The sequence below is a fragment of the Gracilinanus agilis genome, chromosome 6, assembly GCF_016433145.1.
Source record: "Gracilinanus agilis isolate LMUSP501 chromosome 6, AgileGrace, whole genome shotgun sequence".
Taxonomy (NCBI): Eukaryota; Metazoa; Chordata; class Mammalia; order Didelphimorphia; family Didelphidae; genus Gracilinanus; species Gracilinanus agilis.
This window is the reverse complement of record NC_058135.1, coordinates 291,840,660-291,847,943: the sequence shown is the minus strand read 5'-3', so window position 1 is coordinate 291,847,943 and position 7,284 is coordinate 291,840,660. Positions and strand designations below refer to the sequence as shown.

The 7,284-nt window shown below is 60.3% G+C and overlaps 1 protein-coding gene across 1 annotated transcript in view; it reads right to left on the bottom strand.

Annotated features, from left to right (window-relative positions):
* ALDH3B1 (aldehyde dehydrogenase 3 family member B1) overlaps positions 1–4,320 on the bottom strand; it is a 31,630-nt gene extending 27,310 nt beyond the window's left edge. Inside the window, exons 1-2 of the mRNA XM_044680375.1 lie at positions 4,272–4,320; positions 3,781–3,946 (exon numbers count right to left, since the gene is read on the bottom strand). The gene's annotated coding sequence lies outside the window, so the exon portion shown is untranslated. The remainder of the gene's footprint in view (positions 1–3,780; positions 3,947–4,271) is intronic.
* Positions 4,321–7,284: the final 2,964 nt, after the last annotated feature.

Below are 7,284 nucleotides of genomic sequence, written 5' to 3'. Positions count from 1 at the left end.
GAACCCCGCCCCCATCGCCCCCCTCCCCCCGCCGGCTCCCCCCTCCCCCTCAGGCTCTCCTCTCCCCGCGTCACGGCCCCGAGCCGAGTTCCTTTTCTCACTTCCCTTCCCCGACATCCTCCGCCTCCAGCTGGGGCCGAGCCACGTGAGAGGAGGCGGCGAGAGGGATGGAGATGGAGACGGAGACGGAGAGCGGCGCCTCCGGGCTCTGCGGGGCTAGGACGGGGCTGGGGGCGGCCGAGAACCAGAGCCCCTCCCCCTCCCCTCCCCTCCCCCTCCCGCCCGGGCCCCTGGGGGAGGGGAGCTCGGAGGGGCCGTACCTGCAGGCGGCTTCCCTGGGCGCGGCCAGCTCTGGCCGCCACCACCGGCCTTCTGGGCTGCTTATGAAATCCTGCTGTTGGCCTGCCCGCCGGCCCCGGCCCAGCCCAGCCCCGGGAGGCGGGACCCGCCTCTCCCCTCAGGCCGGAGAGGAAGACCCGGGCTGCCCCGCACCTCCCCCACCCTCAGGCCATTCCTCCTGGGCCGGCTGGGCCTGGTCTGCCAGGATAGGTCCGGGCTGGGCTGAGGCCCCCCCAGCGGGGTCTACACTGCCCGGGGCCCCCAGCGGGGTCTACACTGGCCCCCCCAGCGGGGTCTACACTGGCCCCCCCAGCGGAGTCTACAATGCTCAGGGTCCCCAGTGAGTTATGCACCGGCCCCCCCCAGTGGGTCTACACTGCCCGGGGCCCCCAGCGGGGTCTACACTACCCCGAGTCCCCAGTGAGGCCTGCCCTGGCCGGGCTCCAGGCTCCTGGCACTGCTTGCACCGTGTTCCCTCCCCCAGGCCTGGGCGCCTGGTGTCAGAGGTCTGGGCCGGCTGCCAGGCTGTTGCCCTGGTCACAGGAACGCCTGGGCCGGGCCAGCCTGGGCTCTCTTACATCACAGCCGCCCTCCCTGGGGTCCTCCCAGTGCCAGGCGCCCCCCAGGCGGGCTGAGCCAAGGCCAGACAGACCCTCCTCAGCCCGCCGGCCTCTGGGGCCCTGAAGCGCTCCGTGGAGACCGACAGGGAAGGAGCCGCCCATGCTGGGCCCCATTTAGGGCTCGGACCCCACTAGGGCATCCCTAGAGGCCCCCCACTTCCCTGACAGTAAAGACTTTTCCTCCCAGACATCTCTGGCTCCCTATTTCCCTGAGGACAAGCGCTCCTACCTGTCCAGGTGGCCCCCCTCCCACAGCCAATCCCGCACTCACACTCAGGGCAGGCCCAGGCTCGGCCCAAGCCCAGAGGAGGGAACAAAACACAGTTTTAAGTTCAAATCAAGATGATTGTCCACTTGGGACCGCAAAGGACAGCCTGGCCTCCAGGAGCTTCTTCTCCAAGGAGGGCCCTGAATGCCAAGCACAGGCACCCCTATTTTTCCTAGAGGGAACAGGGAGGTGTTGGAGTGAAGAGGGCCACGATGGGGTGGGGCCAGCGCTTTAGACATTATTCTGGCTCCCCATGGACTGGGCAGGTGGGAAACCGACCTCCTTAGCTTCCTTCAAGGCTCACCTAAAATCCCTCCGCCTCCAGGAAGCCTTCTCTGACTGCTGGCCTCCTGGTTCCTCTGGTCAGGATTAGAAAGCCAGAGACAGCCCCCTCCTGGCGAGTGAGGACGCCCCAAGTCACAGTGGCCGGCCTCTCCCTGGTCAGCCCCTGCTGCCTCTAAGCACAATCAAAAGGAGACTCGGGGGTCCTGGGTTCCAAACCAGCTCTTCTCCCAGAGACGTTCCTCCCTCTCTGGCCAGCCGCCATCCTTCTCCCAGTGACCTCACCAGCCCCCAGGACTCTCTGCACATGGTTGGGGGTAGATTACTCAGAATCGGATCCTGGGAGATGGAAGAAGCGAGTGGAAGAGAAACCTGCCTTATGGTGGCTGTCCCTCACGTGCAGCCATCCGCTGAGATTTTTAAAAATAGGGACTCGTTCAGGGTGGCTCAGCTAGCGAGCCTCTGGGGCCAGATTGGAACCCAGGACTTCCCTGTCTGCACGGTTGGCCTTTTGTCCTTCAAGCTCCCCATTTGGTGGCCGTTTTCTCTCTTTCTTTATGGAGAGCCTCGCCGTGGATCCAAGATGGGCATTTGTGAGCAGCTCTGCACAGAATCACGTCTGAGGACACAACTGCTCACCGGCTCCATTACAGATCCTTGGTGGGCAGATGCCAGGATCCGAAACCGGAGCCAGGAAATACAACTGGGTTTCACTCCCGCCCCTCTAGAATCCTCCCCTGGTAAACAGAAGATATGGTTACAACTCCTCCAGAGCCAGAAAATCTCCTCCCTGCCAGCCATCTCCAGCCGGACCTCCCTGGGCATCCCCAAACGATTGATTTTTCCTCAAATCCTCTTCTTCTAAACGTCCCTCTTCTGTTGAGGGCACCACCTTCTTCCCCGTCACCCAGCTGGGCACCATCTTCTTTCCAGGTGCCCAGCCTTGGCACTACCTTCTTCCCAGGCACCCAGCCATGGCATCACCTTCTTCCCAGGCACCCAGCCTTGGCACCACCTTCTTCCCCATCGCCCAGCCTGGGCACCATCTTCTTTCCAGGTGCCCAGCCTTGGTACCACCTTCCCAGGCACCCAGCCATGGCACCATCTTTTTTCCTGTCACTCAGCCCGGGCACTATCTTCTTTCCAGGTACCCAGCTGTGGCACCATTTTCTTCCCTGTTGCCCAGCCTGTGCACCACCTTCTTCCCTGTCACTCAGCCTGGGCACCATCTTCTTCCCCATCGCCCAGCCTAGGCACCATCTTCTTCCCCGTCGCCCAGCCTAGGCACCATCTTCTTCATTTTCTTCCCTGTTGCCCAGCCTGTGCACCACCTTCTTCCCTGTCGCTCAGCCTGGGCACCATCTTCTTCCCCATCGCCCAGCCTAGGCACCACCTTCTTCCCCATCGCCCAGCCTAGGCACCATCTTCTTCCCAATCGCCCAGCCTAGGCACCATCTTCTTTCCAGGCGCCCAGCTATGGCACCACCTTCTTCCCCATTGCCCAGCCTGGGCACCATCTTCTTCCCCTCACTAACCTCCGTATCCAATCGGTCACCAAATCTCGACTCCCTTGTCATGGCTTCCGTGCCCCCCTGTCCACTCACACGGCTTGTCCTTGAGTTCAGGCCCCCATCCCCACCCCCCGAGCTATGACCACAGCCTTCTCAGGGACTCTCTGCTCCAGCCTCCACGGAGATGCCCAGGTGGGTCGGCCTCTCTCCATCTGGGTCTGACGCTCAAACACCTTTATGAATTCTGGCTGTCTCTTGGATAAAATCCCGAAGCCTGAAGCCCGGCGGCTGGTCAAAGCCCTCCAGGGGGGCCGTTGACTTTCGTGGCCCGTTTCCTCCCTTCTTTTTGGACCGACGGGCTCGGCGACTACTCCTTCCCTACGACCCTCCAGCTCCCACCTTCGCCTTTGGGCTCCCCATGCCAGAAATGGATTCCTTCTTCGTCCTCGACTCTCGGGATCCAGCCCCAGCTCCGGTGCCATCCCCTGGGTGAGACCTTTCCTCGTGCCTCGGTTGTCAACACTTTCTCCTCCTTGGAATGCCCTCGTCTTATTTTTGAATCCGTTGGGTCTGCTTGGGCCGTCCCCCCCCAGTAGACGGGAAGGCCCTTGGCAGCAGGCAGGGGTGGTTCCATTTTTTGACTTTGGGTCCTTGGCACCCTGGAGAGTCCCCGGGACTATCCAGTACTACCCAGCAGGCTCTCAGCCCTTTTTTCAGCGGAAGGGAGCATTAGCTGGGAGACTTTGGGGAGGTCTCTTACCTTGTCTGTGCCTCAGTCTCCTCTTAGGGCAGATGGGCTAATGGCTCTCGCAGCAGCCTCGCAGGGTCATTATGACGAAAGCTTTCTGTCCACCTTCGAGAGGTCTGGTTCTGCTGTCAGACGCATCCACCCGTGGAGGTTGGGGCTCTGGGATGGGATCGTGGGGCTGCAGGGATCAGAGAGGGAGAGGGAGGCTCTGGCGCCCTCCCAGGAGGCTGCACCCCACTCCTCGGCCCCCCCACCCCACACCTGTTAGAAGCCAAAACAAAGGAGGAAGATTTCTCTGTGCAGCTGCTGAGGATAGACAGGAGAGAGATTGGGTTACGAGTGGGTGGAGCAGCCAGGCGCATCTTTCCTTCTCTCCGCCCTCCATGCCCAGCTGGTACCCACTGCGACTGCCTTGCCCACATGACCCCCTCGCTTGGGCCTGGGGATCCTCGGATGCCCCCCATCCCCACAGCCCCCCAGGTTGGCATCCTCCTTCCACTTACCTGACCCGTTGCTCCCGGGCATCGTCTCGTGGAGAGGTGCCCAGCCCAGGAGAGTTCCCAGGGGAGAGCTGGAGGGGGCTGACCCACCCTGGGGACGGCGTGGAGGGAGGCCACCCTTTGGTCTTCTCTGAGACACCCACAACTCTGAAGCTGCCACCCTGTCACGTGAACTCGGCATGTGACAGAACTCCATCCTCGCCACCTGGAGAGAAGCCAAATAAGAGGCAGGAGAAGGTGCCCGACGGCTCCGGGCCTGGCAGCTCCGACCTCTTCTCCAAAGTGGGCCGTTTTCAATGGCCAGAGGCTAGGAAAGAGCAGTTTTCAGAGGAAGAAGTCACAGCTAGCAATAATGCCATGAAAAGGTCTTCTAAATCCCTCCCCATTAGAGAAATGCAAATGAAAACAACTCTGCAGCACCACCTCACGCCTGGCAGAGGGGCCAATAGGGCAGCGAAGGGTTAAGGGTTGGACGGGACACCAATGCACCCACCCTTTCTGGGGGCATTTCGGAGCGAGGCCCCAAGGCCCCCCCAACCCAGCATCCCCTTGGATCCAGGAACGCCCCTGCTGGGTGTCTACCCTAAAGAGTCATAAAAGGAGGAAAGAACCTACTTGGCACAAAAATGTTTAGAGCAGCTCTTTATGGTGGCAAAGAATTGGAGATGGAGGGGACGCCCGTCCGCTGGGGAATGGCCGAACAAGATGGAGACGGAACGCCGTCGTGCTGTAAGGAACGATGCACAGGAGAAGCTGGAAAGATGGGCGAGAACTGATGCAGAACTGGGAGGCCATCACCCACCACAACAGCGATACTGTACGACGGTCAGCCGTGAAAACTTGGCTCCTCTCAGCCTCGCGGGGGTCGGGGGCCATCTGGGAGGACCCGTGCCCGGCAATGCCAACCCCGTCCGTCCAGAGAAAGGGCCGCTGGCGTGGGAGGGATGCCCGTCCGAGCGGGTGACGGTTCTGAACGAATGTGCTCTTGTGATGTCCGTCTGGCCCAGATCAAACTGCGCTCCGTCTCTGAGCAGCGAGAAGGCCAGGAGGGGGGAGACGGCTGGGAACTTCAGAAAACGATGTCGAAAATTATTATTACGTGTAATTGGGAAAATAAAATATCTTTCAATTAAAAAAGGGGGGAGGGGAAGGGCTAGTTTCCTGCTGTTGCAAAGGCTGGGCAGGGGCACATGGCAGAGCCCAGAGGCCAGAGGGAACACCAGGGCTGGCTGGTCCTAACCAAGGGGCAGAGCCTCTGGACAGTGGGTATACCTGTCCGAAGGAATAGATCCGGGCCCAAATCTGGCCTGAGGTAGGATGGCAGGACTACCGATACAACGTTGGGAGGACCTTTGAGTCATCTAGTCTAACTCTTTTATTTTCCAGGTCAGAAGATGGAATCTCTTAGAGTTCAGTGACTTGTCCAAGGTCACACCGGTCACAGACAGTAGAGCCGGGCTCTGCCTGGCTCCTCGACTCCAATGACCTTTTTTTTTTTTTTTTTAAACCCTTAACTTCTGTGTATTGGCTCCAAGGCAGAAGAGCGGTCAGGGTGGGCAATGGGGGTCAAGTGACTTGCCCAGGGTCACACAGCTGGGAAGTGTCTGAGGCCGGCTTTGAACCCAGGACCTCCCGTCACTAGGCCTGGCTCTCCATCCACTGAGCTACCCAGCTGCCCCTTCCAATGACAGCCCTGATACCTCCCCCGTATGCTGGCTGTCCGACCACAGGCAGAAGCGCCACCCTCTCTGAGCCTTCACTAGGACCACTTGTTGGCACCGTTCTCCGAAGTGCCGCACCGTCCTCATCGTCATGGAGAGGCTTTGCCAGCTGCCAAATGCTGACGACCAGCTATCGGTGGGGGTGACTAGTGGAGTTGTGCCGGGTTCTGACAGTCCGGCTCTTCATCTGCCCTGCGTTTCGCCAGGGGTCTCCTCCCCCAAGAGCGCTCGGAGACTGCCACCTCCTGGGCAGCCCCCAGCCCTACAGCCCCTCCCTCTGACTGGAGAGGGCAGAGGGGGACCTTGGAAGGCTCCTTCCAGATCCCCCACCATTTGGGGAGAAGGGTTAGGGGCCCTCGAGAATTCACCGCCTCATGGCTGGCCCCGCTGCCAGGAAACTTCCCTTTTCATCGTCCCTCCTTAGACTGAATTCTCCTTGAGGGCAGGTTCCGTCTTGTGTCTGTCTCTGCACCCCCAGAGTTTGGCACTGGACCCGGCACACAGCAGACATTTAATAAATGTTTATTTTATTTTATTTATGTATTTTTTTAACCCCTCACCTTCCGTCTTGGAGTCAGTACTGTGTATTGGCTCCTTGGTGGAAGAGTGGTAAGGGTGGGCCATGGGGGTCAAGTGACTTGCCCAGGGTCACCCAGCTGGGAAGTGTCTGAGGCCAGATTTGAACCCAGGACCTCCCGTCTCTAGGCCTGGCTCTCCATCCACTGAGCGACCCAGCCGCCCCCTTAATAAATGTTTATTGACTGATGGAATCGTGGCTCAGCTGCCCGTGAGCAGGATGGCTCTGCTCCCTGGGGAGGCTCCAAGGTGCCATCCTGAACCTGCCCCATGGCAGGGAGCCTCAAAGGTGGCCCAGCTGCCTCCGACTGTCCTTCCAAGCCCCGGGCGTCCTCCAGAGCGTGGAGGAAGATAAAACACTCAGCCCGAGGAGCCTGTTCTCTTCTCCTCCTTACACACCTTGTCTGGCCGGATGGACCACTGCCACCTGGCTCTCCTCCAAAGGCGTCTGGGTGGGAGAGTCTCTGGGACGAATCCCAGAGTCCAAAGGCTCATCACCTCTCCAGCCCTTTCAGATGGCAAAGTCCTTTAGGAACACCTCCAGAGAGGGCCACGTGAGGGATCAGCCCCGCTTAGAGGAGGAAATGGAAACCTCCAGCGGAGCCCTCTTTGGGGCCAGAAGTCTCTCCCATCCTCCTCATCTCGGGCCCTTCCCTCCATGGACCCTCTCCAGCTTGTCCAAATCTGGAACCGAGCGAGCAGCCGAATGACCCAGTGAA